Below are 27989 nucleotides of genomic sequence, written 5' to 3'. Positions count from 1 at the left end.
TTCCCTCAAACTGGAAACTGATTACTAGTGATTACTGATTACTATTTAATGACTTCCCTGTAAGTTGGACCTCCTGATTCCATTTAACCAGCCGCTCAATAGTTTAATAACAAAAATTATGGTTACGTTTATGTCAGCTTAAGATTAAAATGCGACGGCATTAGAACCAACCTTGCTGCTACATTTCTATGCGTCTGCGTCGGTTTTTTGACCACATACACAATGCTGTCACTGCCATCGCATCTTTATTTGCACACGCTTGAACATGCGCTGAGTGAGTCCGCCTAGATTCCGTTAATTCCAACCTGTTTGTGTCACCCTTGCCTTTTTTTTTAGTTTTAAGTTTTCGCTCCGTGGCCACGTGACCTTGTGACGTTATCACCGTCTTAACCAATCGGAGACTTTTTTTACTAATGCAGGACGCGAAATTGCATGATGTGATGGCTAATGCTGTCACGTTAATAATTTCAATTGTGCGCGCTCTCCTGCGTAACGCTTTGAACTCAGCGAAAGCTGTCGACGCATACATAGCCGGCTGTCTCTTGCTAATGCCTAAGGCGTAGCGTGCAGTTCGAACTTCGAGGTAATCTGCCAACCACAACGATCGCAACGGAAGCGTGGTTCCGTACATGGTGCTGGTCACGTGATTGTCACGTGACCGGGTGTTGACAGTCTATACCGTTGACGGTCTACGCCACTGAATCCGCCGTGGAATCGTCCGTACAACAGCTTTCGCTGTAATAAAATAATTCAATTTGTTATTTCATCCGCAACACATGAGAATGGGAGAGTCGCAAGAAAATGGAAGTGCCATCCAACTGGTTATCTTCAAACCTATATTTACATGATTTATTAAATATCTTATTTTAATGTGTCAAAGGAACACCGCGGGCCTTTGAGGTACGCAGTTGTATACATACCAATGTTTTAATGACACCATTATGCAATGCAAAAATAATGCGCTACACATTTGACGTAACACGTACTGGATAAACAAGCATTCGTCATTCTTGCATTTTAAAAACTGGCCTGATGCTGGCGTTTGGTAATATAATTCGCGCGGATTCATCAACCATGAGGGTGTTTGAGCATTAAAGGAGGTTCATAGCAAAACATTTATTCACTCAACTTGGGACGTGAAAAATGCATTTCCGTGTCCTGCAGTGTCGCATTTATGGTATTGATTCATCGAGAGGGCGAAGAATCAATCCTGAATTCGGTTTATCCTTATCCCCACGTGGTCGAAATTATTCCGGAGCCCTCCACTACGGTAGCTCTTTCTTCCTTTATTTTCTTAGTCCCTTCTTTACCCTTTTCCTTACGTTGCGGTTCAGGTGTCCGCCGATATGCGAGACAGATACGGCGCCATTTCCTTCCCTCCAAAACCAATTTTCAATTTCATATGGCTTCCTGCTGACAACAAAGCTCAAAAATTCATTGATAATAATAATAATAATTGGTTTTTGAAGAAAGGAAATGGTGCAGTATCTGCCTCACGTCTTGGTGGACACCCGAACCGCGACGTAAGGGAAGGGATAAAGGAGGGTGTGAAAGAAGAAAAGAACAAGAGGTGCCGTAGTGGAGGGCTCCGGAATAATTTCTACCACCTGGGGATCTTTAACGTGCACTGACATCGCACAGCACACGGGCGCCTTAGCGTTTTGCCTCCATAAAAACGACCCGCCGCGGTGGCTCAGTGGTTAGGGCGCTCGACTACTCATCCGGAGCTCCCGGGCTCGAACCCGACCGCGGCGGCTGCGTTTTTATGGAGGAAAAACGCTAAGTCGCCCGTGTGCTGTGCGATGTCAGTGCACGTTAAAGATCCCCAGGTGGTCGAAATTATTCCGGAGCCCTCCATTACGGCACCTCCTTCTTCCTTTCTTCTTTCACTCCCTCCCTTATCCCTTCCCTAAAGGCGCGGTTCAGGTGTCCAACGATATATGAGACAGATGCTGCGCCATTTCCATTCCCCAAAAAACCAATTATTATTACTCCATAAAAACGCAGCCGCCGCGGTCGGGTTCGAACTCGAGAACTCCGGATCAGTAGTCGAGCGCAGTAACCACTGAGCCACCGCGGCGGGCAAAAATTCATTGCAAAAAGAAGGAACGCGTAAGCGTTCGGAAACATCAAGCAACGTTCTGGCTAATCTGGTGACCGAGATTTCCTACGGGAGATCGCATCGGTGGGCTGTCACAAAATTATATTTAATAAACGCGTTTTCCTGCTTGTACCAGACACATCGATGACGAATGATTGAGAGTTAGTGCACCTCTTAGGAAAGAACAATTCGTGCCCAGCCTCCCGCCATCCCCATCGTTGCTCCCTTTTTCCCGCCTCGAACCGTGATTGAACTTCCCCAATTGAAGCTGTTCGTAGTGTGGCGTTCCCCTTCCCGGAGCTCCAAGCTCCGAGTGACCCCTGGTGTTCCGGTTCCGAAATTGGCTCCTCCCGACATAGCTGGCGGCGAGAAGGACAAGAAAGGGGGAAAAAGGAAATCGATCGATGCCTAGGGAGGCCGGGGAAAAATCGCCAATAACAACGCCGCATCCCGTTGCCCGGCCAACGGGCGTCCCTCGTTTTCTCCCCCTTTCCCCACACGCACTCCCTTCTCTCCCCATGTTCCTCTCCATCCGGGACCTCGGCTCCGGGAATGCAAAGATGGCGTCGTCGGCTGGGCGCTGAACGCCGTCTGCCAGACGACGACGGGGTCGGTGAGCGCCGGGGGCCTCGCCGTCTCTGCCACTGCGGTCTGCGTTCCTTTTCTGCACCGTGCTCTCGGGGGCGTTCGGGAAGCGTTCCCTCCGTGCTCTCCCGACGGCGCCAGCCCGGATTGCGTTTCAAGTGAGCAGGTGAGCATCCACATCTTTCACTCCTTTTTTCCCACCGTGCACAGCGTGAGTTGCAACGGCGCCGGACGACTCTTTAATCTGCCCGTTTCAAGCCGGTAGCCGAACTGGCGCCGTTCTCGAGTGCGCCAGATGCAGACGATTGCAAGATAAGATAACGGTGGGTTTGAATTTCTCGAACGCTCGTTCGCATAGCCGGCTAAGCTGGAAGATTTTTGCTTTGTTATCTGGAGCACGTAGCCGACTAGGGCGGGAATAGACCGGGAAGAGGAAGCGAACGGACGGCACGCCTCGGAGCTGAGTGCAGTGGGTACCGGGTAGTTATATACCTTTCCTGGATCGACTTGTGGATCGGTCTTTGAGGAGGCGCGCGTTTTTTTGGATGCAGCGGATGAATTTGCGCACTGTTTCAAAGGGTGTTGGGCAACTCAATGCGAGGTGGTGGCTAGGACGTGTTGCTCGGCGAATGCCACTTGTGGCGGTGGCAGACCGATGAATAATGCACTGCTTGGCGAGATTTATTCAGCTCTGTCCAAGTTACGTAGAAGGAACGATGTGGGTTTTTTGTTACCATGATTGCTCAAAGAGGGAGTTTCTTTGAGATAAACGCCGTTGGTCTCGGAGTTTGTTTTAACTGAAAACTCCGGCTGTCACCTGTGGGCCGGTTTGTAATCGGTTGAGGATGGGTTTGAGACATTACGGCCATGTGGGTAGTGGAATGGGTGCTCAAGAGGGCGTGCTATCTCCGATGGGGTGAGCATGAGGTCGAGTTGGGATTGCTGTGAGGGGGTGAACGCACGTTGAGAGTATACCTGTGAGAAAAGAAGTGGAAGGATAAATGTCTCTACTTTTCTCCGATTCACATGCGTTCCCTTTTATCAATCGTTATGTTACACGGTGTTCGTCTTTCATCCCAGCATGCACTTAAAACAGCGCCGCTTAAAACGACATAGAATGCGGGAAGAGTTGATAGCGAGCGCCTAATTGCCTGAGCTTCTTATAGCTTACAAGCGAGCGCGTGAAAAATTAACGCTTGCCTCGTTAAAATTGCCTTTACGAAAGCGCGTCTAAATGCAGCTGATGAAGTCTGTTCATGGAATGGGCAGATGAAAAGAGGGCTTCATTCAAGCAAATCGCGTGATTCGAGCTCTTTGTTATCTCTCCTAAAACATGCTTGCCACTGTTTTCTTTTCACACAGTATGGGCGTACAACTCAAAGGCTGTTTTTATCACTTCAGTCATAAGAAAATTACTGAGCTGTGCTGAGGGTTGAAACTAACTCCAATGGAGGACATCGAACTAGTCTCGAATCAGGCGGCATGTTTTTTTAACGCATGCTGCTCAAAGCTCAGCACCAGCAGTAGAATGTGGCGCGTGCATTATCACCACAAATCTAAGTAGTGAGAGAGAAATGAGCAGGGGAATAAGAAGCTCTGAAATTGTATTGAGTAGGTTAGCCACACTCCTGGAAAAGAAAGCATTTAACCAACGCACAATATGTGTCATACTTAGAGGGAACACTAGGAATTGTTAAACCGGCTCTTAACGCACAGAAAAGTAGGTTTCAACCAGAAGCAGGAACGCGGCTTCAGGCTGAGTGCACGTTGAAGAACCCCATGTGGTCGAAATTATTCCGGGGCCCTCCACTACGGCACCTCTTCCTTCCTTTCTTCTTTCACTCCCTCCTTTATCCCTTCTCTTACGGCGCGGTTTAGGTGTCCAACAATATATGAGACAGATACTGCGCCATTTCCTTTCCAAAAAAAAGTATTATTATTATTATTATTATTATTATTATTATTATTATTATTATTATTATTATTATTATTATTATTATTATTGTTATTATTATTATTATTATTATTATTATTATTATTATTATTATTATTATTATTATTATTATTATTATTATTATTATTATTATTATTATTATTATTATTATTATTATTAATATTATTATTATTATTATTATTATTATTATTATTATTATTATTATTATCATTATTATTATTCACCTTTCTATTTCTCTGTGCCATTCTTAGATTCGAGGTAAAACTTGAATTCTTCGACACAAAAGCCAATTTCATTATTTCTCAGTTTCCCTGTTAAGTACGACAGTCATTATAATGTATGACGCGATTAGAAGGTCACCACTTCAAGCTTAACCTGACAAAGTTAAAAGGTCTTACACGGTTTATTTAACAAAAAGTGTGAAAGAAATAAAAGAAATTAACTAGCCGAAAAGTAGCTCTATATTGCGCGATTCATTTTATTCCTGATCAGTCGACTGTAATTACAAGAAACATTTTTGGTCCTTTCCGCCGGAACGAGCTCGATAGCCTTTTAATCGCGCGACAATTTATGTTGTATCTGTCCTACAGGGCCGAAACTTGGAGGCTTACAACTAGCCCATAAATGGAACGAACACTGCGGTTGGAGGTTGGAAGGAACTTGATAGGAGTGATACTAAAGGGCGTAAGGAAAGCAATGTAGATAAGGAATTTTAAAATATCTTTGGTTCACTGAACTGGTCTGCAAATGGTGACGGTGGCAGCTGGAAGGTTTCTGTGCGAGTAGTGATGGAGTGCTCCAAGCACGCAGAGCTGAGCCACAAGTAGTCGACCTTAGTTCTTGTCTAAGTGTCGGTACGTAATTTCCGGCAGTAATTAGGCAGGACTTGTCTCACTTATAGCTTACAAAAACCTAAACTCCAGCTGCTTAGAGCGCAGACGCGAGGTGAGGAATTTTTAGCTGGGAATAAAAACAGGAAGTGGACATGAGCAAAACATATGATGTTCAGCACAGAAAAACAGTGACCTTTTGGAATATAGTGGCGCGGTTGGTATAACAAGAAAGGGAGAGCATAACGGAGGTGGCCCAGAGCAGGATGGAATGACTACTGCTTGGCATATTTGCCCAAATAACTTGGCCGCATCTGGATAAAAGTAGGCACAGTGTGAAGTCACTGACAGAAGGTTTTTTCCTGCAGTAGATTTGGTTTGGGCGGTGATGATGATGATTGCATTTCGGTGCCGCGAAAGGTTACCAAACTCACGACCTCGTGATCAGTGCAGCACTGTTTTAGCTGCTTATATCGACCATGGTGTAAAGAAAAGAATTTTATTCACCTGTTAATAAACTGACGGCGATCTATTTCTCGGTTAATTTTGAGAGTGTTTGTTTTGAATGAATGAATGAATGAATGAATGAATGAATGAATGAATGAATGAATGAATGAATGAATGAACGAACGAACGAACGAATGAATGAATGAATGAATTAATGAATGAATGATCAAACTTTATTTAGATAAAGCTTTAAGCACTGCGTAATATCAGGACATGCTAATTTTGCCATGGTGCTTTTGTTTATTTATTGCCGTTTCGTAGATTAATGTGTTTTAGACAAGTATATACTTGCGATACAACTTTCGTTAATTTTTCTGCTAGCCGCTTCTTGCGCTACAAATTATGGCGCAGTGTAAAGACGGAGGCAGCACTCCTAAATTTGTTACCTCGTAGTTGGAAAATTTTCTTTCATAGTATTTTTTTGCTGCAAAATATTCAATACAATGCATTTAAAACGCGATGCGATCAATTGTTACAGAACATCTACTTAAACGTTTAATTAATCGACAAAGCACCTTTCACTACAGAATGCCAGTTATGCGGGGAGAAGGCGGACCTATATCGTATATTGTGTCGGCCTGCAAAGAAAATCCACAAGTTGAACAAATAGCTCATTCAACGACTGAGGGTTAAGAGGGGTCTCTGTCCAGCTCAAACATCGGAAAGCAGGAGCAACTCCTCGAGAGAGCACGGGCAGCAGCAACAGCCAATGGAGTCCTGGGCTAGAACCCCAACCATATCAATCCCTCCCCCAAAGTGTCAGTTAAACATTTTTGCCACCACCATCTACAGGTTATCATCAGGAATAAAACTTTAGTTTCATTCTTCCCAAATATTCCACTATACAGTCGAACTTCGTTACATCGAAACGGTTTATAACGAAGTAATGGTTATAACGAAGGAATGAAGATTCATTTTGGAAGCTCGCTCAATACGGGTTATAACGAAGTAATCGCCGGGCTCCTCCAACTTCGTTATAACGAGGTTCAGCTGTGTATGCTTTAAAGTTAATTAGTGTTCGCTGTAGATGAAGCGCCCCACATCATAATCTGCGCTTATACGTTCATTCCAGCTACTTGTTGCAAACGTATAACTTTTGCAGCCTAAGCATGATGATATCAGCAGTACAGGCGATATACAGCGTAGCACGCAATCGGCCCTTTGTTTAAGTAGCTTTGCGCAACGGAGGCCTCAAAATCACCAACACCACGCGAGGCCGTTCAGGCGACTACGTCCTCGGCTATGTGTTAGACGACCGCCGGAACACTGCAGTTCAGGCGCCAACTTAGCGTGTGCGCTCAACTGTGCCCCGTCGATCTTAGAACGGTGCAGCGTTATGGAAGGTACAACAGGTGTCGGCTCATTAACGAACCCCTAATTAGACGTATCAATTTGCAGGTAGCACTCAGTGGTTCACGCTGTATGGGTCGCAGAAACGGCTGCACGGTATTGTTGGCGGAAGTTTCAAAAGACCGCAAAATTTGCCCTTTCAGGGTGCATGCGTAGACTTACGGGAGGTCAGTGCGCCGTAGATACCGCCGGATGATTTTTTTATAGACAGGGTTATCAACAGGAATAAAAATTTCAGGTAACTGTTCTACGTGTACTCTCATAATTACTGTTCCTTCATAAACACTAATTACTGTTCCTTCATAAACACTCCTACCCGCCGCGGTGGCTCAGTGGTTAGGGCGCTCGACTACTGAGCCGGAGTTCCCGGGCTCGAACCCGACCGCGGCGGCTGCGTTTTTATGGAGGAAAAACGGTAAGGCGCCCGTGTGCTGTGCGATGTCAGCGCACGTTAAAGATCCCCAGGTGGTCGAAATTATTCCGGAGCCCTCCACTACGGCACCTATTTCTTCCTTTCTTCTTTCACTCCCTCCCTTATCCCTTCCCTTACGGCGCGGTTCAGGTGTCCAACGATATATGAGACAGATACTGCGCCATTTCCTTTCCCTCCAAAACCATTTATTATTATTATTAAACACTCCTTGAATACTCCTTTTAAAGGCTTACTGCGGGTTTTCTTTTGAACATTTAGAGTTGATAATAACATCACATTCCTTAGAGTCTTCTCGCTCTGGTCCAGAAAAAAAAAACGTTTTAACAATACCATGCAGATTAACTTTAAAAGATCAAAAACCAGTAAACCGAAACCAAAACTGCGTTTAAACCGAATGATGACGTCATGGGAACTGTCACAAAACCTATCGTGTGCGCGTTGATTGGCTAAACTGGACTGTAAGCGAGATCTTGGGTCATCGTTTGTCGGAAATGACCAAAAGACGGCTCAAAATTTTGTACGTCATCAAACAGAGCAAATATCAACGGCCGTGCGCCCAGCGACGTCACGTACTCAAGGTTGCCCGTAGAAATCTCTCCGATTGAGACCACGAAATGGGAAATTTATAAATTCATATTCGCTGCAACAAAACACCGCTCCGCTGCGAAACTTCACAAAGAGGACCAGAAAGCGGCGGGGAACGTACCGTGAAAATTTAAGTAATATCAGTCAAGATAGAAAAACCGTCGGCATTGCCCTTTAATACGCGAATTTAAAATTATTCAACGCGTCATCGACAACAAGTCGTTAAGCAACAATTATCGTTATGTTGCAAACAACCTACCTGCCTCGCGATTCTTTCTGTATGTGTTCTGCGTTCATGTAGCGTTTTGAACTTTGACCTGAATTTGTTTTTGTTGTTGTTGGATGTGAAACAAATTTCTCTTGCTGTCTTTCATGCTGCCCATCTTTTGCAGTTGGGTGTTTATATCAGCCTGTTATATGGATTCCTAGCTTTTATTCGCATAATCCCTGTCCTTCGTGTTATAGTCTCAGAACTGACGATAAAATACTACTGAAATAAATACCAAATTTGCAAACGCTCCATTAAATCTTCTGTAATCTCGAAGGAATTGTCTTTGTTGCAACTATAAAATTTCTGCAATGGCCACAGATCCCCTTCTTTTTGTCTGGCTGAGAAATTGGGGGGGAGGGGATTCTACCTGGCATTCATTTATTTTTTCAGCTATATACAGGTCTATTCGAAAGCAGGGCACCTATCCTTAGTGAATGGTATAATTGCAAGATAAATCTAAAAGCATAGAAGGCCTACCAGTTTAATTAACCCATAGGAGACTGCCGTTCTTCTGAAAGCGTCGCTACGACAGGAATTTTCCTTAGCTTCGCCAGGACAGTGGAAAATTTTGTTCTAATTTGGGACAGTCTCAAGCCGCGGGTGAATGAATGAATGAATGAATGAATGAATGAATGAATGTGATAGACTGCCCCTCCCAAATGCTAAAAGAAATGTCCTCCATACTACTTAAATTCATTTTGAGAGTCTGAAGACACTCTGTTGACTCTCTATTGAGATTCTTTTGAGATCGGTGAGCTGGTGGCTTGTTTCTATAGCTTTCGTTATCCTGCACTCTTCTTTTCACGAGAAAAAGTCCGCTGTGCTTTCCCCTCACGAAGACGTTGCGCGCGGTCAGCACTCGCGCGCCAAATAGCGGGACTCCTTGGTCGTCCTTTTGTGAGGCTCCATTGTCTCGATCAGAGGAGAACGCCTCAACAATGTCGCTTCTATAGCGCCAGTCTCCGTCCCCTGTAACAGGGCCGAATGAAAACGGAAGCTGGAACTTTTTCTTGTAGCCTTCTTATCGCTATAGTACATAAAAATGACCCGTCTATTGTTTGGCGAGCATGTCCTGTGACGTCAGAGCATCGCTGTAGGCTTCAGCCCAGCGTGGCTCAAATAATGGCTCCAAAGAGGGCAGTGTAGTGGTTTTCAAAAGGAAAGGAGGTTAATCAGATTTACCCTGCAGGCAGTCGAGTCGTTGTCTTTTTCGACCGTCCCCCTTTATTTACGCATTTATTCTTGTAAAGACTGTTGTACAGGAATCTTGTCAGGGGTGAACGAAGTTGCTGGCATAGTACAACGTAAAGAGGAAACCTGTCGTTCACCCGCTGGGCATATACAGGGGGTTACCCTTAAGATTTTACACAATATTTAAAAGTAGCCTTTCTGAGTTATAGAAGAGCCCTTTTTTCGGCATAGCAATGTCTGCAATGTAGTACATCACACTACAGCGAAGGCGTGCTAACCAGCAGGCTGTTTAACGAATATTTAATAGCTGACTTAACTATTACAGTTAGGCTCCTTAATTACTGAGAGCTGTGCAGCCCACCGTTAAGTATTATTCATGTCAGTTTCTAGAATTTCGAAAACGCCGTTACCGTCACCGCTGCGGCCCAACAAATTTTGGATGCATCGCGCCAAAATACATCCGCTTTCGAGAAGCTTGCAGGCAAAGCAACCTCTCCAGTGCACATAACTCGTCGAAATAGCCAAAAGGGTAACCGCGTTTTCAAAATTTTTTAAACTGATATCGATATTACTCACGGAGGCTACGCGCCTGTTAATAACTAAGGAGCCTAAAGGTAATAGTTAAAAAATAACTATTCAGTATTAATTAACTAACGAAGATTTAGCATATCTTATCTATATTCTGATGCACTACACAGCTTATAAAGCTATGCCGAAAAAAGCGCTCTTCTAACTCAGAAAGCCTATTTTTGAAAATTGTGTAAAGTCTTAGGGCGAAACAACCTGTATATGTTAGTAGGGTGAGGTCTGGGTATAGTGCCCATGTTAGGCGGGAAGAAGGCCCTCAAGACAATGTGCCATTTGTAGTGATCCGTTCGAAAGGGTTTTGCGACTGGGCCTTCCCGCTGGGATCGTAGCCGTAGCAGAAATTGCAACAGTATCAGTTGTAATAGTTACTTTAGTATTGGTATCAATTATTATGAGATCAAGCATAAGAACAGCCTGTGAATATATCCGTCGTGACGCTTTTCAATCGACTTCAATCGGCCTGCTCTTGGAATAAACGCCTTTACAGTAATATTATTTGTATTATTACTATTATTATTAGCAGTAGCAGTTGTATCGGTGGCAATAGTACTGGTTGTAGCTGCGGTTTAATAACCCAGTGGCAGCTGAGGCCTAATACGCCAAACACAAAATGGTGCAACATTGTAATGTGGTTTATTCGTGACTAAAAGGTTTGAAGGCCTTAATTTGGGGGTTTATAGGTTAACAACTATAAATTCCACTTGAAGAGAGGCTGTAATAAGAATATAAGCTGGTATCAACTTCTGTGTAAAATACAATGAACACAATTAAACCGAACAACTCATAGGGTACCACAGCACTAATTTTAATTCAAGACATTCGGAATTCGAACTAAAGAGAGCCCGGTACACAGACGTTGTTTTTGGGGCCATCAGTTCGAATAAACCGAAAGGTAAGACGAAGCCAGTTCTCATAATCAATTTTCTCTTAATAGTTATAACGTGCATGCAGAACGCCAAAGTTAAGAAATTTAGGTGTCTGTTCTGCCGACTGAGTGGATCATCACACACAAAAAAAGATCTGTAAAACGGGACGCGTTCTTTGTAAATATTGATGTACTAACCGCGTCGTTTTGACTAACGAGATGTGCATGAATTGAGCACGGGTGGAACTAAGCACCATGACGGTTGCAGCAGCATTCATTGTCACTTTGTCCCTGGCGGAGGCGAAAACGTTACAGTGAGAAAGAAGCGTATAAGATTGGGCAAGTTGGTCAGACATGCTTAAGGGATGTCGATATCGACTTTAGAGTATTTTGTTTCGTAAAAAAGGCTGAACAGCGAGCTACTCTCCTGTTTAATTCCATCCAGGCTGCCTGCAGATTAATCTTCACTAACTCGTTTTGCATAATGAGTGCACGATGTAAATGAGATGTATTTATTTGTGTAGACTGAGAGGGTATGTTGCATATCGAATATGTTCCTTGAGTGGGTGTTTTTAACGAGCGAATGGCTCTTAAATAAGTTAGTATTTATCCGTACTCGGTATGCATCAAAGGTTAACGCGCCTAAACAGCGCTCTAGGTTCTTGCATACTGAGAACACATAGAGTAAACCTTTCGATTGTGCTGCTTTTACTGACGGCCGACTGTAAATGAAACATGACGCGTGCCCATTACTAGACTCATGGACAGTGCCCAGTATAAAAATGTCTTCGTGGGAACCCATGTGACGCCGCTTCGTTCTATCCATCATAAGTTGTAAGCAGTGACTGCGTGAATATTAAATTTATTTTTGTCATCTTGAAGAACTGTCATAACAGATATCACGTCTCGTAAAGAAAATCGGTTGAACGGTTCCGGTAATTCTCGTACAGCCCTTACAAAAATTTCTTTAGACAGGCTATAGACTGTTCATAGACTTATGTCTATAAAGTCTATATACTCTCTATAGACAAACCCTAGAGAACAGTCTATAGGCAATACAAATCCTATAGATAATCTATAGACAATCTATAGATTTATGGCCACACACTTTTAGTAGACGTTTGTCAATAGACAGTCTATGGACTATCAATAAGGAAAAAGAAATATATATAGGAAGGCAATAGAGACTATGAGAAGTCTATAGGCTGTCTATAGACCATTTTTATAAGGGAGGAGCCCTTTTTGAGTAATGTAGTTAGTGGACGTTGCTACGAAAGTTAATGAGAGTAAAAAATAAACCTCCACCTGAATACTGATCTTGACCAAGCTTCTTAACTGATAACCGCTCAAAATTGTTGTAAAGCGCAATTCTGTTTTAGCTCCACTGCTGCTCAAACAGCCCGTCTCCGCTAATTCAAGTTGTTAAGCCAAACTCATTAACTTGTGTTATCCGAGCACCTGGCTCTTCGGTGTTGCTAATTGAAATTTATTATTTATTGCTCCTCATTAGCTGTTTTGCTTTAGTAACCTCGTCGTCCGTGCTGAGGTCTGTCCTGCGGCTAGCATTTGTGGATCACCTCGTTATAATAAGATACGATTGCTTGTCCCGCATCTAAATTAAAACTAGGTTACGTAAACGTGACTGACTAAACGAACCAAACAACCAATTAACGAAGGATATTGTTCGCTGTGGGCAGGGGGTACTGAAAATCCACAAGAAAAAGTCAGCTTATTAGTAGTAAAGAAATTATTTTTTTATTTCTGTTAACCTCCCTTTGTTGTGTTTCAGTTTGAGTCTGGGCTTCTCCTTAATGAGTCTTCAGAAGTTCGCAGTATAGCTCAGCGTAAACCATGACCCATCTATCCCGCCTACAGGCCCGCCATTAAGTGGGCTCACAAAGTAAACACACTCTTGAAAGCAGTTTCTTTGATGGCCAAACCTCGTCGACACTCACTTGAAAGCTCGTGAAAAGGACATTGAAAAGTCTGATTGCTCTAATTACACAGGTATAGGCTCTTCGGCCACATTCCTAAAATGATATTTTGTAAGATTATCCATCAAAAACAAGCTAACAGCGCATCTGGCTACGCACTGTTAAGACTGTAAATGCGGTTGAGTACTTTCGCATAACAAGATAACAGGCAAAGATAAGAACTCCACAGCCTGTGCACTGCTACAATCATACTTCACCAGAAAAAAAAAAGGCAGTAAGCGCATAAGCGATATGATCTTGACTTTGCTTAGCTGCGAGATAAGTTCTTATCACGCCCTGATGTGGCATTATAGCAGACCCTTTTTATCGCATATTTATCTTCACTGCTCCGGAGTGATCACTTGCAGAGCATTAGTGGGTGTTCATGCACCGTCTCTGCAAAAAGTTACCAAGCTGCAGGGTTTGCTTTTCAGTCGTATTTCGAAGCGCTATGCCACGCCTCAAGCTCTAAAGTTACGTAAGGTAAGGAGAACCATTGTCCTCACCTTTTAAGACATTTAGATCTTTGGGAAACGGAAAGGGCTCCACTATGCGAGACATGAGCAAACAATGCAACTTGGTTACTTATGGCAAAGATGGTACATAGCTAGGCCAGTGACCATGCCCAGTATTCTGGAAGCGTCCAGCATCTGCAAATGCGAGTTACTTCTGCTAAACAAAAAAGAAAATAACAGCGAATGCTGCAGTAGCCTGCACGAGTCACGATTGATTTAGTTGTGTGAAAGCTTCCACCGCCATTCGGTTAAGCACATTTCGCCTGTTTTTCCTCTCGAATTAATTACTATACGTATGTAAGTCGTATTTGTAGCACAAGTTTTGCAATGTACACTTTTACACCTCAGTTATGGATGGAACGGTAATGTACATTTCAGTCGAGGTGACATAACAGGAAAGATGGGTCAGTCTGTCATCGCGCAATCGTCATCTTCCATTCGGGTCTCCGACAAAAATGGATCTGACAGAGGTGACATGCCCACTTATTGGACAGTTTCAGACTCGGGTCAAATATAACCTTAGCAGCAGCAGAATAGCTGGCTGACCTGGCCGTTCATCGATGAGGCGCAATGTTTTTCGCGTTTAACGTATTATACGGTACATGTACTTAGACATCGAGTGAAACTCTAACGCAATACAGCACAGAAATTTTACCTTTAGCATAAAAAAAAAATTAATTTCACCTGAAAAGAAATAATGCTAAAGAAACTGAAATACGAAAGGAGTGTTACAATTTTCAAAATGTAGTCATCGCAAGTTAACAGTTATAACCACGCAAGTAACTGCACTATTTTAAGGTTTACCTTATTTAGCTTACTGAGTTTCTATTCTCCCGTTCGCATCTCGTCTGATACCAACTATAGCCTAAAGTTAAGGCCGGGGTTAACGACTGTCCACGGCAGTGCATGGGTTGAAGGGGAGCTTTGTAATTTCGAAGCTATCGCAGATTGCTGCTGAAAGTGCATGCTTGTACAGTCAGGGACAAAAGTCCCTGGACCACGTGCTCTGTTAAAGAAGCCGATAGCTCTATTATTAGCCGCTGGCTCGAGACCTCACTCGAGGAGGTCAAATCTAAAATCCTGTTCTTTCTCCTCTGCAAGTGTGGTCTGCAGCTGGCAGCTAATATTAGAGTAATCGACTTCGTTTCCGGAGCACGTGGCCCAGAGACTTTTGTACCCGACTGTACAGCAGTGCATACAATCACCACGCTTTTCTTCATTTTCGGGCACTGATAATAATGCATGCAGCACTTGTTAATTTGATAACACAAATAGCTTTTCTACGCCACTAAAACTGTGCACCATTGTTGAAGCTGTTGTTGAAGGTTCAAGCTACTTTTAAAGCAGCTATTAGATCGAAAAGAAACTGAAAGCACCTATCACAGAGACATGTACATGTTTATAATGCAAGCAACACTAGACAGTTTTAGCTGTGCGTACGCAACGGCTTAGCGTACGCAAGGAGTTTGCGGAGACGGTAGTGCGCATGCGCAGAACGCAAACGCACGCCCTGCGTCTTGCGTGCGTACACTAGCCAGCGGACTTTGCGTTGCGGCGCTTGCGTGGCTTGCGTACGCTAACTTTGACAAGATGGCGGCGCCCTGCTCGCCCGCTTCGGAATAAATACATGTCGCCGCTGGATTCTCCGACGCAATAGCTCGCTCAAATGGTAGCGGTTCGCTTTTATTTCGCCTACTCTTGCCCACACGTAGCGGTATAAGCGATAACTAGCCCCTGTTTTTCAGATAATTTGGCGATTTTCAAGCACCTAGGCCTAACTGAATGCAGTGTGGATGGATGGATGGATGGATACGGCTGAACCCTTTACATCGGGCGGTGGCTCAAGCCACCTAGCCATGTCTTGTGAAATTTTACTCCTGTCTTGCTTTTAGCCACCAATCAGATAACCTTCGCTTGGTTACTTCTAACCTCTTAAAATCCACTTTCCCCTCACTATCCCTAAACCCCAATGCCTTGGGTAAATCAGCCCCGCTGCCTTCCACTGTAGGGTGAAGCCCTTTACAGAAAAGTATCAAGTGTTCAGCCGTTTCCTCCTCCTCTCCGCACGCAATGCACAAAGTGTCTATCTCCTGGTACCTGACTCTATACGTCTTAGTCCGCAAAACTCCAGTCCTGGCCTCAAACAGCAAAGAACTTCCCCTACAATTATCATAGATATTTTCTTTGACAATTTCCTGTTTAAAGGTCCGGTATGTTTCCAGTGCCGATTTCGTCAGCATCCATGTTTTCCACAACGCTCTCTCTGTTCCTTTAACCTTTTTCTTAACCGATAAATGCTGATTTGCCCCCTTACTGCTGTCCAGATATTTGCTTGTCAATTTTCTAGTTTTCCTCGTAGCAACGACACCTGGCGAACCAGTTTTCTAAATTTTAGCCTCATCTTACATTTTCTTCGGTTTGCATAGTTTTTCTTCTTGGAACAAAAAAACTCCCAATGCACTCACACTAGTTATCAGTAATCACGGATGAAATTTTCTTCAACCGAGCGTTGATGTGCTTTGACGTCTTGTCAATAGATGGCGCTACGTGCGCCTGACAGACGGTACCGCTCGGTCAGCTAAAACTATACTTCGGAGCGGACAGCGTAACGCACGCAGCGCCGTAGCGCTTTGCGTACGCAAGCACTTGCGTACGCACAGCTAAAACTGTCTACTGTTTTTGAGTGCGCACGCCGGGTTAGAAGTGTCGTTCGAAAGTTTTGGAACCTGTGAAAATCGAAAAACGGTACTCCGGAGGCACATGCGAATTCGCTAACAAACAGCGCTCTTCATGCGGAACAGGCTTAAGCTAGACAACACCAGACCTTTTCCGTATGTCGTTTAACGCGAAGAGCCCGCACATTGACTGCTCCGCCATTTGCAGCTCCGGGCGCTCAGACAAGTGTACAACCACAACACAGGCGAACTCTACGTACGGGCTGGGGTGCATCGCACTCTATCTGCCACCTGGAGCGACCCGTACATGGCTTCGACGTCAGTACTCTAGAGGGTAGGGGTGAGTATTGACATCTTGAATCAAAACGGCAGAGGTGGAGTGAAGAGGTTCTTCATTGACAGGACTCGACGTCACTTCCTTTGACGTCATTGCAGAGGTACGGGGTAAGAGAAATGAGTCGGGGAGCTTCGCGCCGACCATGGACGAAGGAAAGGATAGGATAGACCTTCGCTGTTAGATTTGCACGATAAAAGATGTGGCGGAAGTAACGTGCTTTCTCAAGCACTGCTGGGATTATTTGGTGCATCGCCGGCGGCGTCGTCTGCATCACCGGCGAGTCTGTCGGCTGTGGCCAGCCCCATAGAATTTCTCAATATTACCCAGAGGGAAAGCAGGCGGCACTGCGGTTCATCCTTCATCGAGAAGCGCAGAAATGCCGGGAAGGTAAGGTTTCGCATTTGGCTTGGCTGTTGTTGGATGTGAAAAACGTGTATTCATACGACTCTCCTGTGAAAGTTCCTAACTAGCCTATAGCATTTGTGTTACATTTATTGAAGAAGTGAAAAGCCCGCTATTGAAATAATCCCATCTGCACACAAAGAAAGCATCGAGTCGCACATCCGCGTAGCTGCCGATTCAAAGGCAGAATCCACGTTTTCGGGTCAACACTAGCCAAGCCAAGTAAGAAACCTTGTCTTCCCGGCATTCCCGTGGTGGATGAAGGGCTCTTTAAGAAACCCGCATAGCTGTGGCGCTAACTTTCGCTCTAGGTAATATTGAGATACTCTATGGGCAGCGCGGCGCTACGCGTGACCGTCTGCTCGCCTGTCATTGCGGCGCATGCGCAAACGTGACGAGCCAACTGCCATGGCGGAGTCCTCACTTCCGGCTTCGAAAACTGTGACGTAACGGCCTCTCCTAAATTATTTCCTGCCTCCTTATCACCGAAGCTATATCGACGCTAGCAGCGCAGACTCGTCTTGCCATACGCCATTACTCGTCGCTGGGGTCGCCGGCACGCCGGCATGCGCAGCGCCGGATTAGCGAGGCCCCAATCGGATTACGCCGCTCGCTCTGTCGCCTGTAGGTGGCGTTGTAGCGCATGACGATGACGGCAGATGCAACGGAATTGGCGGTGGAGAGGGCGTCTGGAGGCAGGGGAGTGAACTTTCAAATGCGTTTCTCCCTCTCCTAATCGGCTTTACATAATTCGGATGAGTGCACTGCAGAGGGCGCCGCGAGCGGGAGCGTCGTCTTCGTTGTCGTCATGCGAGAATCGTCTGCGTCTCGCGCCAGTTCCAACGAGGCGCTTGTAAGCTTTCGCTTGGCGCGTTCGGATTCTCGTTTATGGGTGCGCTCGCGGCGATTTGGCGAGCTTCGGGCGCAGTCGACTGCACTTGGGCCTCAGCTTTTAAGTGGTCTTAACTCGCGTTCCAACAGCCGGGATGATATTCAGACTTTGTGCTTATTTACAGCAGATACCGATTGCGTGAACTCACCTGGTCGCATTGGATCTGGTACGCACGCTCAAGATGCGTTGGGCGTATTTTGCGAATTAAGAAGCTCGGAAAGAAGCTTCTAGCATAAAAGACGAAACGACAATGAGGGAAACGCCAACCAATTTTAGTTCTTGCTATAATCGACTGCCTGGTGTCTCGTAGTTCTTTTGACGTTTGTTCGGCGGCTTTTTCCTCATGCTTTTCGCCATGGCAACCAAGTTGGTTGACTCCTCCGACTCTCCGAGGTCAGTTAAAAAAATAAAATGGTGGGAGCCGGGACGCTTAATTCAAATTAATAGAGAAATAGGCCACTCAGGATAATAATTCAAAGTTTCTAAGAAAGATCGCATCGGCTAGATCAAGTTCCCGCGATAAAAAGACGAACTCAATGTCGTCTTTAGTGCGCTTTCAAGATAAAAATGCATTTATTTTCCCACTTGGTTTAAACTCGTGCGTATAGCCTTAGAGTTGTGCACACACAGAAAAAAAGAAACATGTAGGACAAAATAATTCGGCCTTCATATTGAAGTCGCGGAAGTTTTGTATACGTCTATATGGGACTCCTCGCTCTCTCTTTGGTAGATGGTGTCACAGTTGTATTTGCCGAAATCGATGATGTAACTTCCGCCATAACTATCTGGCCAATGAAATCGCTGTCCAAAAAACGCAGCCACCCGACCGCGGCGGCTGCGTTTTTATGGAGGAAAAACGCTAAGGCGCCCGTGTGCTGTGCGATGTCAGTGCACGTTAAAGATCCCCAGGTGGTCGAAATTATTCCGGAGACCTCCACTACGGCACCCCTTTCTTCCTTTCTTCTTTCACTCCCTCCTTTATCCCTTCCCTAACGGCGCGGTTCAGGTGTCCAACGATATGTGAGACAGATACTGCGCCATTTCCTTTCCCTCAAAACCAATTATTATTATTATTATTATTATTATTATGGGCTCTGACTGTAAAGAGATGTTGATCGTCGAGTGGCCACTCTCGAATATTTTATATGTTGTTTTGTTGACCAGGCTTTTCATAGTCCATTTTTCTGCCCCCAAGTCACATGACAATTGCTATCCACCAAACTTCGGCCCAATCAGAGCGGCAGATTTTTTTATAGATTTGCAACATATGGAGTCACGGAACTAGGTATCATCAATGAGCTCTGCCTAGTAGAGGACGGTTAAGCTGCGTTAAAGTCATCGCTGTTATCTCTTCGCCCTGGGCAAGGGGAAAAAAATCTGCATGTTTTTATTTCTCTCGTTGAAATTCAAGTATATCAGGGACTCCTGGGCAAATCAGCGATTGCTGGGAAAGCACAGGGTCATTGAACTTACTGGAATTTTATGTATTAGCTTTTTTCTTCTGAAGCGACGTGTATGCGGCTATGCGAAACGTATGGAAAGATGAATGCACAAACAAGCGAGTCCCTGTTGAAGAAGAATAGGGAAACACAGGGGGAGGAAGCGACATTGTTGAGGATTTGATTGCCATTTGTATAACGCCTTTTATTTGCTCCGCTCAATCTCGCATTCCACTTCACTTTTTTAACAGCGCTGCTCGACTTAGGATGGGCAAACAAACAAAAAATACTCGCGCTTCTGCGCTCGAGGCTCATTAGTGAAAGACATGGGCGGGTTTTCTCCCGCGCTGTCCCCATTTCCATCTAGTTTTTCTGCCTGTAAATACCTCCTCTGCCCCCCCCCCCCCCCCTCCCCTTTTATTTTTGCTTGTAAGCAGTTTCTCCCACGAATCATTTATCCATTTGCATCGTTTGTTTGGCTAGCATTTCTGTCTTGCTAGCTTTCCTGGTCTTTCTGTCGCTCTTTTGTTCTGTTGTTCTTTCCTTTTCTTCCCTTTCATTTTCTACTGCACTGAATTCTTTCCTCTTGTATTCCTTCTTTCGTTCTCTCCCTTTTCTTCTTTGCCTTTTTCGTTACCTCTTCCTCTCTCTTTCTTCCTTAATTCCTTATTTCCTATCTTGCTTTATCCCTCCCTCTCGGTCTGTCGTTCCCCGTTTTCCCCCCTTATTTTTATCTTTCCTCTCTTGATTCACTTAGTCCGTTTGATTTGCTTCCAGCTGAAATTGCGAATTCGACTTCACCCGAGCAGCCACCTGAAAGATCGACCAATCACCGTCGATTTCGTGCCTCAGTAAAAGCGTGCAGCGTCGCGGGGTGCGAAGCCGTTGTCGGCCAATCAGGGGCCGGGTCTGTGAACCTTGTCGCACGTATTGATGGTTCGGGATTGGCCGTCGCCTCTCAACCTTGACCAATCACGAGAGCCACCCCGGTCGCTGAACAATCAAGGCTCGGATCCACAGGGCATCTTGCCCCGAAAGAGCAAGTCGTGACTGGCCGGAGTCTTTAAAAACCTGACCAATCACACGCCGTTACTTTGTGCGACCAGGTTCCTGGATACATCCTCTGACTGGATGGCGGCAGTTTCCGCTGTGCTGCACGCTTTTGATGCAGCAGTCGGCAGTCTCGTTCTCGATCAGCACGGTTTTCCTGCTTTGGGATTTGGTTTATTCAATTTGACGACACACATTCTTGCTTTTATTTTAGCTCGAACGGAGCCATTTGTTTCAGCAGCGGCCCGAAGACGCGTACTTGAAGTTTCATTAAAGTTTAAACGGAAACAATACACCGTGCCTACGCGCTTTCGGCGCGAAAGATGTTCTCCTGACGCATTTTCTGCGTGTTGAAACTTATTTAGAGCTTAAGGTAATTAGGGCACGTATCTTGAACAGGACTTTGTGACAGCTTAATCTTTCAAAGGTAGAAGCATGCTCCAGCTTGTTACTCAGCGTTGTATCACTTCTTTTTTACCTTTTAGAAACTTGCTAGTGCAGCACAGGTGTTGCATGCTTTGCTGTGAATTTTTTCCAGTGCATGCTCTGCAGTGACCATAAAAAAGAAAACGTTGTGATCGACTCAAGCAGGAGACTTAAATTTACAGGCGGTGTTCGCCGCCATGCGCTCTGTAATACAACCTCTTTAAGGCAATCCCTTTAAGCACATCTAGCTGCCCGTTTGTTACAAAGTGGACAGTTGGTTTTGACTCTGTGGACTAGATGTCAAAGATTCATCCCTTACAAAAATTTCTTCAGACATTCTTCACACCGTCGACAGACTTCTGTATATAAATTCTATAGACTATCTATGGACAAACCCTATAGTGAACAGTTATGGGCATTACAAATCCTATAGACAGTCTTTAGACAATCTGTAGGTTTATGACCATACACTTGTGGTAGGCCTTTGTCTATAGACAGTCTATAGACTATAAATAGACAAAAATAAATATCTATAGGCAGGCAATAGTGCATAAGTGGACAGTGGCTTTCGAATCTGTGGACTAGATGTCAATAATTCATTCCTTACAAAAATTTCTTCAGACACTCTATAGACTGTCGATAGACTTCTGTATATAAATTCCATAGACTCTCTATGAACAAACCCTAGTGAACAGCCTATAGACAATACAAATCCTGTAGATAGTCTTTAGACAATCTATAGATTTATTGCCATACACTTTTGGTAGACATTTGTCTATATAGACAATCTATAGACTATAAATAGACAAAAAGAAATATCTATAGGCAGGCAATAGTCTATATGAAGTCTATAGACTGCCTATAGACCATTTTTATAAGGAATGAGAGTGGGTGGTACCGAGCGGAGTTCGGAATCTGTCGAAGGACCGGCGTTATCCATGATTTACCGTTTGCTGCATGGCACGTTCATCCGGCGACTTCGTCCTTCACATCTTCGTTGTCATATGCATGTGCAACCTCTCTCCACTAGGCTGCAGCTGACGTGGCGCCCTCCTCCCATTGGCTGCAGCTGGCGCGACGCTCCTCCAAGTTCACCCGAGCTTCATCCCATTGGTTGCAGCTGGCGATACGAACCTCAGAGCTTGCCTAAACCTATCCGAGTTACTCCGAGGTTTCATCTGCACATCACTCGTCTATTTCGCTAGTGACCCATCTAGTGTTTGCGCTCGAAAAAGTTACTAGTAAAGAGTGACGCCGTTTTAGCAGTGAAGTAACTGAAGTAACACGATTAATTCAGTTAGCTACAAAACAATAGTTTTTCTAAGTTATCTGCTGTGTTATGAACGTCGCTGATATTACGCTCATATTTTAGTGAACACTGATCGCACATAAGACGCATTAAAATGTACTCCTTGTATAACAAGATCTCAATATCAGTGAAGCCATAGTCAATAAGGAAAGTCTTTTGCTGGTGTAAGAATGGCAGAAAAAAAAAATAAACGAGCATTTCAACTAAATTGTCAATTACAAATATCACGTAGAACATTCTTGGACAAAAGTTTTGAATATTGCAAAAATTGCATGGCACTTTTACATAAATATTGAAGGTAATTGTCCATTCTTCCAATGCGTAGCAAATTCTTTCTTTTAAAGTTGTTCCATCGGTCGCATCGAGCAGTTAGGACTGCTGTAGAAAACCAATGGGGAACGCTTTTGGCGACAGCAAAAACGTTAATGGCAAAGAAATGCAAAGCTGCCGACGGGAAATCTGTGGATATAATGATTTTTACAGTGAAATCTTAAAATTTAAGAAAAATTGCGCGCATAAACAGTCACACAGCGCTGGGTGTCATTCTCGTCTTTGTGCCTTCGCCTGCAAACCCTGTTTCCATTATGATTGAAGGAAACAAACTAACCCAGCAACAAACCCTATAGATAGTAAGAAATCATTATAACTTAAGTGTGTTGTCAGAGGTGTCCGGGTCGTCCTTAGCTTGTGTGGCTGCTTCCGCACTTAAGAAAGGCCTCCAAATACGCGAATGCAGTACACGAGATCACTTTCCTCATCACGACCATGCAAGCTGTGCTTAGAGCATGATGATGTGTCTCTGTTGCAGTGTCCTCTTCGCCGAAGGGTGTCGTACCATCGGGACGGGAGGCGGCGTGGTGACATTCACAACAGCGGGCGACGTAGGCGCCCGGAGATGACTCCGCGATGCCGTGACGGTGAGTCAACACTGCGCCGTTCACGGCACACATAAGCGAGTTCATCATGCGACGCCATTTTTAAGTGTCACCTTTCTGCAGCGACAGCTGTTAGTGCCACCTCTTGGCGAAGTATGGAGTCCGACCTCACGTCTTCAAATCCATACGCTCCGACAAACTGCGCATGCGCAGAAAGAAACAAAATGGTAAAGGTCTCCCCTCTAAGCAATGCGCTCGCCTTCTTTTCTTTCATTGCTTCTGCGTCATCGCTTGTTCTCTTCCTCAGCCGCATGCATGATTTTGTGATTTGATCGCTGTTAGGACAGAAGCGTTTCAGCCTCTCCTTTCTCGCAACCAACACCGCAGCAAGTGCGATACCCCTGTCGCTCAAGTCTTCGCCAGATATCCTCAGGCCACGCAACGTTTCGCACACGGTCCGGTGTTTGGCAGCGCCTTCTGGGATGCACTGCGCGGAACAGGCGTAGGGATGCGGGGGCTGGAGAACGAATATGGACCATGGAGCACGACTGTAACGCACGCAAAGCTGCGGTATGCGATAAGCGTGTCATGACACTGAGGTCCGCGAGCCATATGCATCAAGAAGATACGAGCGCCGTCTGTATACCCCGACCTTTAGCATATTACGCGGATATCACTAGGCCACTCTCTTCATTGCCGAATTAGTTTATGTCAACAATTTCTCAGTAAAGAATTTCCATGAGGGCATCTCTCACAACGATGTCTCTACCATCTCTCCGGCCTTCCTTTGAAAAGCTGCTTCTGAAAATCATATTTGAACCTCTTCTGTAAGCAGCATCTCTCGAAACCTAATAGCAGGGAATATAGCAGCCATTGTCATTCGCAGCACAGTTGTGGCATCCTCTGCAATATTTGCTGAAAACATCTTTCTGTTACATGCATTTCAAATTAATAGACTACAAACCACACTGAAGTGTGAGCTTGAACTAATAGCCTGCTTTTCGAGGGTCAGGTCTCCACTGTTCAGTAAGGCAGCTACTGTGCCCATCGACACTCGCATTTTTCTATAATCTTGCTACTACTACTACTAAAACTACTACTACTACTACTACTACTACTACTACTACTACTACTACTACTACTACTACTAGCTACAACAGCTCTTACTAACCCTTACTATTAGTACATAAATGTCATAAAGAGCAGGACGTCGTCAGTCGAGCAATCAGTATAAACGTTCGCCAATGTGGATTGTAGAAAAGAGCTTTTTCGCTTCCAACTACCGTTTCAGAAACTTGGAGTGACCGGATAGTTTCACTGAGAGAGGACAATGAAAGGCTGGCAAGTTGAGTTTTCACTTATCACGAAGTCCTCTCATGAGCGGCCCAGCGTCACTCACGTTCAATATCCAGCAATTCTGGACAAAACATTTTTGCGGGCAACTGCTTATAAACGCATTTTTTTTCATATAATGTAAGATTTCACAATAACAGTCAATATATCCGCATATCACCCGACGGCAGTCTTACTTTTTTTTCCTATTACCGTTTTTGGACTTGAACATGCCCGCCCTTCGGACCAACTTTTGGGCGTACTTTTCACTGAAGCACGCTTGCGAAGCCTAGAAGATGACGGGAGTGTAAATCTTAGAGCCATCGAAACTCCACTGCCACAGAAGGGTTTCCAAGGAAATCCTTATTCAACTTATTCAATTTATTCACTTACTCTTATTGAAGATTCCTATTTCGGGAAGGGTTAGGAGAGAGGGTGGATAGTCAGATGGCTCGAAAAATGCACCAGGAAAGCTTGGCAGCTTGTTGCCAAGGGTAACCACATGGTTACACAGGTAAAGAAAAAGACCTGCGCCCTTATAAATATTGTCTATAGACTGTCTATAGACTTCTTATAGGCTCTATTGCATTCCTATAGATATTCTCTTTTGTCTATTCATGGTCTTTAGACTTTCTATTGACTAAGACCACTAAGGATACGCTGCCATAAATCTATTGATCGTCTATAGGCGGTCTACAGAGTTGGTATTGCCCATACAGTAATCTATAGAATACGTCTATAGAAAGTCTATAGACGTAATAGAAAAAGTCAATGGACACTAGCGGCAGAGCCAGAAAGACAGGGACGGAGACGAGACATCAGGGACGGTGTTGACCCTGTACCCAAGCAGCACAGATAATCTGCCCAATATTGGCAATATATTGGTAAATATTGGTATTAAACAGGACCAATATGAGGTCATCCCTTTCCAACATTGAGCCAATTACCTGTGCGGTTTGGGTCGTCCCTGCCTTCTCACCTCCGTCCTTGCCTCTTTTGAGCTGTCGTTTCTTCAAATATGCACCAACATGGCCAATTGACCACATTCATCTATGGACAGTCTATAGACTGCCTAAAGAAATTTTTTAAGGGCGGTGAATCAAGGAAGAAAGAAAGGATGGATGGAGGAACCACAAGGTTGTTCTATAACCGGTAGATATGACAGCGAGAAGCCTTCATGCGGATACGAAGCACGATAGATAAATGAAGCAAAGCCAATAGGCAACACGAAGGAAGGAAAAGACCATAAAAGCCACTAGATAAGGCAAGTAAGGCCTCGAGACAGAGACAAACCATTAAATAAACCACTAGACGCGGCAAAGCAAAGCTCAACGGAAACGGTTAACCTTGCCCCCTTAGTGACACCACCCTAGAAATCTCGGGTTCCTATACGTCCTTCCCTTCTCCGCACCACTTCCTCCTCTCCCTCTCCCTTTCGGTTCACCCGCGGCCACATCGCGGCAAAGAGGCTGGCCCAGATATCCGGTGTTTCGCATCTGCAGCTGCAGTGTTCGCTCGTGACTTGGGAGCGCGCAATGCATGCGTGCCTCCGGATCCTCGGAGCGTGGTGATGGCGAAATGGAATATCGATGCATGCAGCCGCTGCCGCCGAGTGCGCGCTGCGCGTTGTGTGTGGCCGCTGTGGCTCTTAATTGACCCACATGCTGCTGGGGTGGGGAAAGGAGGAGGGCTCAGTGCCCCGCGATCCCGTGCATGCAGTGCCCGCGCCAGTTTGATGCCACTGCGCGCGTCCCGTTCCGTTAACCACCAAGGCCGCGCGCCGCAACGCCAGCCATGATCCCTTTTCTCGATGTTCGTTGGAGGCGGCGGCTACTTTTAGGCCGGCTTATCTGTGCACGCATGTAGACGTTCAGGCTTCTGTAGACTCACAAATGGCTATGTAGGCAAAATAAAACTTACATAAACCAATAAAATTAATTATAGCAAATCTTATTTAATCATATCCTGTAAAACCTGTAAGATTAACATAACCTATAAATTTATTGCACCGTAGTTAAGATTTTATCTTATATACCCCTGTCAAATTTACACATACTTTTATTAATGTTTACTTGATATATTCAGATGGGTGTTGTATTTATCTATTGTGAGCTTCCCACTAACGGCCAATGGTCCATACTGTGGTGCGCGCTGTGACTAATGGAGAAGAGAATAATATTAATAGAGAATAAAGAATAGTTGGATAACAATTAACAGATATAGCGACCTTGATACGTTCCGCAAGTTTTACTTGAAAGCGGCGAAGTCCCGATGAAATAGATCAAGATCGGATGTTGTTGGAGGAATTCAGACGTGGGCCAACCCAGCAGATAGCCGCACCTGGAACTGAGTTCGCTGTAACGTAGGGTGGCGACAGCTTCGGTGCCGTTACATAGGTCCTGCGAAAAAAAAAATCCGTTGAGATGACACCACAGGAATCGAAGCAAAAAGGAGTATGCTCTTGTGAGCATACTTGACGGGGGGTAGGTAAGAGAAACGGATTTGGAATAGGGCGGTCACAGCCGGCGCAGCAAAGGGATAACTATTGAGAGGCCTTCAACCTACACTGGACATATAATCGATATAATCTTCGACGTATATTTAAAACACGACGGTCGATTTGCGCCGCTAGGCGAAATGAGATTTAGGTACGCTAGGACATCGATTTTCACTTCGGTTACCGATGTTCACTTCGGTTCGGATCCATTCTTCACTGATGGAAATTGGTCGCATAGCGATAATGAGTTGACGTCCATATATGCGGAATTGGTCATTCTTTCCATTCATAGATCCCTGGGAGTCCTCGTGCAGCACCTGGTGCAGTGGTGCAGGGGTTAAGCGATGCGCCATTGCTCTGCGATGGCAGCCCTTACAAAATGGTCTATAGACAGTCTAGGCATCCTATAGACTCTGTTGCCTTCCTATAGATATTTCTTTTTCTCTATTCATAGTCTATAGACTGTCTATAGACAAAAGTCTACTGAACGTGTATGACCATAAATCTATACATTGTCTATAGACTTTCTATAGGATTTGTATTGCTTGCAGACTGTTCTCTAGGGTTCCTCTATAGAGAGTCTATAGACTTTATAGACAGAGATCTATGGACAGTCTCTAGACTGTCGAAAGAAATTTTTGTAGAGGTGCTGCCACCAATGGGGCTTCCGAGACCCATGTTTACCTTCCCGAGAAACCTCTCGCGGTCAATCATTAATGGAACTGTTACTTGCCACGGTGGACAGTTTGCTCACAACCCGGTTGGCAGGTGAGCAGCCTGCTCTGTTACAAACCAAGGCTTCATTGAAACACGCAAACAAACATACTACTACGGCTAAATGCGGGCAATAGCCACTCTAAGTGCTAGCGCCTTAAAAAAAGCATATACGGACATAAGCTTACATAAACATTTGGATAAAATGCTCCCACGCTTTACCATGTTGCCCATTCCTCGCTGTAGTGTTGTGTACACTGTGTAGGGCAAGCACAAAAGCGTTAGCGCTAGCG

General features: G+C 44.8%; 1 protein-coding gene across 3 annotated transcripts in view; it reads left to right on the top strand.

The window, feature by feature from the left end:
* Positions 1 to 2643: 2643 nt before the first annotated feature.
* The window catches only part of Prosap (SH3 and multiple ankyrin repeat domains prosap), a 205372-nt gene continuing 180026 nt past the window's right edge, over positions 2644 to 27989 (top strand). Inside the window, exons 1-2 of one of the 3 annotated variants that reach the window (XM_077637758.1) lie at positions 2644 to 2852; positions 23087 to 23195. The gene's annotated coding sequence lies outside the window, so the exon portion shown is untranslated. Of the gene's footprint in view, positions 2853 to 23086; positions 23196 to 27989 lie in introns of those variants that run through there. The other 2 variants (XM_077637751.1, XM_077637755.1) reach the window with 2 other exon arrangements.

The sequence above is a fragment of the Amblyomma americanum genome, chromosome 9, assembly GCF_052857255.1.
Source record: "Amblyomma americanum isolate KBUSLIRL-KWMA chromosome 9, ASM5285725v1, whole genome shotgun sequence".
Lineage (NCBI taxonomy): Eukaryota > Metazoa > Arthropoda > Arachnida > Ixodida > Ixodidae > Amblyomma > Amblyomma americanum.
This window is presented reverse-complemented; position numbering and strand designations above follow the sequence as displayed.